This window comes from Megascapheus bottae, unplaced genomic scaffold, assembly GCF_031878675.1.
Source record: "Megascapheus bottae isolate mThoBot1 unplaced genomic scaffold, mThoBot2.hap1 HAP1_SCAFFOLD_57, whole genome shotgun sequence".
Classification (NCBI taxonomy): Eukaryota; Metazoa; Chordata; class Mammalia; order Rodentia; family Geomyidae; genus Megascapheus; species Megascapheus bottae.
In genome coordinates, this window is record NW_028327810.1 from 1,496,483 (window position 1) to 1,499,563 (window position 3,081).

At 39.5% G+C, this 3,081-nt stretch overlaps 1 pseudogene; it reads right to left on the bottom strand.

Moving 5' to 3' along the window:
• Positions 1 to 2,388: 2,388 nt before the first annotated feature.
• Positions 2,389 to 2,721, bottom strand: LOC150039156 (uncharacterized protein C4orf46 homolog pseudogene; annotated as a pseudogene).
• Between the last annotated feature and the right edge of the window lie 360 nt (positions 2,722 to 3,081).

Here is a 3,081-nt window from a genome sequence, read left to right on the forward strand (position 1 = left end):
AGGAAATACTGGGTAAGAAACTTTCATACATGATATCCAGTCCTTGAGTATATAGGTTCTCGTTGTCACTTTTTGTGAAACTAGCCAGCAGCGAACTTGGATTCCTGACCTTGAGGGTGAAGACTGGGAAAAGAAGAAGACAAAAAAGATGGGGTCGGGAGGACTACAGCCTAAATCATCAGCCCAAGACTGCAGCCTAAGGCGAGCTTAAGAATGTAGCATAGTTTATTTCAAGTTCCAACCTTAAATACCTTTCTTAAAACTAGAACACTGCCAGGGGTTACAGTCATACAAAATAGCAATCAAGTCTCAAATAGGTTAAATGAGAAGTGATCAAGATTCAAATAGGTAAAATGAGAAGGGATTGACACAGTCCAAAATCATGATAACAGCTTACTTCCTTGTGTACTCAATTGTGCAGGTCCAAGGTCAGTGACCCCACAGTCGTCCCCCAATATACACTAAATCTCAGAGACCCATGTTTATTTTCACCTAGTCGATCAATAAGCTAATTGATTTTTAAGCATGCTTTATTTTTCTCATCAGAAATTTGCTCAGAAGCTCAGTATTTTTATTCATAATGTATAAAATCCAATAATAAAAGCTTCTGAATTAAAATATATATAAAAAAGAAATTATATCATTAATATATGGCTTTTAGCCAAAAAGAAAACAAACAAACAAAAAAACAAGAATTAGGGCCTAACATGCTAAATAAAACAATTCTTACTATTCTTTGCCCATCCATTTGGATCCTATTGCAGCTCCACTGTGTGGATTTTGAATATAATTATTTATACATCAATAGATCTACAAAGACTTAAAATACATCAAAGATGCTCAAAAGTCATAAATATATGCTGTCACTCTTGACATGATAGGTAGTTAAAATGAAACATGGTCAGTAAGATCAAATCATACAAAACATTATATCACTTAATACCTTAGAAACAAAGTCTCTTCTGAAGTTATTAAAAAGCAATAACACAGATAATGTAATTCAAACATGGAAACATCAAATGTGAGAAATATTAACTGAGAAGGCAATCAACCTTAAAAATAAGTTGGGAGCTGGGCATTGGTTGTTCATCCTTGTATTCTTAGCAGTTCAGGAGGCTGAGAGCTCAGGATGTCTACTGAAGGCCAGCCCGGGTAGGAAAGTCCAAGAGAATCTTATCAAAAAGGTGGAGCTATGGCTCAAATAGTAGAGCTCTAGCCTTGAGCAAAAAAGCTCAGGAATTGTAAGTATGGCCAAGTTTAAGTCCCATGACTATCAAGAAAATAAAATGGGGATAAAGGTCATATTTTCTCTAGACATACTTTTATTCTCTAAAGTAAACACTTTTTCAAAAAGCATCACACAATGGGAAAATTTACTTCTCTATTTCAAAAAGTTATCATCAGCCGGCACTGTGGCTCATGCCTGAAATCCTAGCTACTCAGGAGGCTGAGCTCTGAGGATCACAGTTCAAAGCCAGCCTGGACATGAAAGTCTAAGAGACTTATCTCCAATTAACCACCAGAAAAGCATAAGTAGTGCTGTGGCTCCAGGGGTAGGGTGGAAGCCTTGAACTGAAGAGCTCAGCGAGGTCCCCCAAGCCCAGAGTTCAAGCCCCAGGAACAACAACAAAAAGTTATCAAAATTCAATTCACCCTGCTGGGGATGGTGGTATACACCTGCAGCCGTAGCACTCATGAAGGCTAAGGCTGGAGAACCTACAGTATGAGGCTAGCCTTGTCCACATAGTGAGATCCTGTCTTAAAACACACACACACACACACACACACACACACACACACACACACACACACACACACACACACACCTCAAGTCCCATTGGGAGAATTTTTTCCCTTTAGTTCAGATTCACACATCTTTTTTTAGGAAAATGATCTTAGTCTTCATGCCCCCCAAAAAGAGGGGGGAAGCTTTTCATGTTTGCCAAGTGTTTGACTCAACAAAAAATTGGGGATTGTCAGGTGACAGTGTCAGGTGCTGTAGGTCTGGAAGTCATAAACTTGTCTCTGTTTTCATAGAACTGGGAGCTGATTTACATGGGTAAATTTAGTCATATCGCTTGGGTTGTAACATGATCTTCTGACATGCACCATCTTTCAAAACAATTATCTGGTGATACTAAGGCACTATTAAAATTATCTTTTGAAAGAAATCACTTTTGTAAAGGAATCTCAAAACGTTTAAAGAACGGAAAGGAAGGATAAACACATCTTTGTTAACATAAAAAAATCATATCAATATTATGCTTTCACAAAGATGTAGAAAAAGAAGAACAGAATTTATAATGATTACACAGAAATGCTGGAGATTGTCCTATACATGCCGCACATGTGCAAATCCATATGAGAAGGTGAATTATACAGTTATAGTCAGTTGTCGGGTTTCAGAGAATCATTGCCTTCTTTCTAGAGGTCTCTCCACATCTTAAGGAAGTGTTCATTTTCTGTACATTTAAGGGCAATCTCTTCCACTTGAGCTGATACTGCAGATGCGGCCTCAAGAGGACGCATGAAAACAATGTGTCTCCGATCTGCTGTGGCACCTCCTCCAGGGGGTCCACCACTCCAACTCAGAGCCCTCCAGCCCACACTCACACAGGAGGAAAACGCGTCCAAAGACGAAGGAGAAGATGGAGGTGGGAGAGGCGGCGTGCAAACCTGAAGCTCCTTGGCTGACGCATATGGGGAAAAGGCTGGAACCATGGTGCAGGACCCTAGCAGCCAAACCGCCACTGACTGTCTTTCCAATGATTGTCTTTAAACTACTATGTTATCTCTCATCTGTTTTGCTGTCCCTTGGTTATCTCATATTGTGACAGTATTTCACCTGGTAATCTGTTATATTGTATATATGCACGTTTGGTTATTTGAAGTCAGATAGGGAAGGGAGGAAAAAAAAGATGAAGGGCAGGGTCGGAGAGGGAAATGGGGACCAAGACATGAGAAAGGGTATCAATGTTTGTGAAGTAAAGCAACTTCTATCTGGTGAATATAACGTAACTCAAATACATGGGAAAAAAAAGACACCCTGCAGATTGAGAGGAGGCTTTTGCACTTACAGAT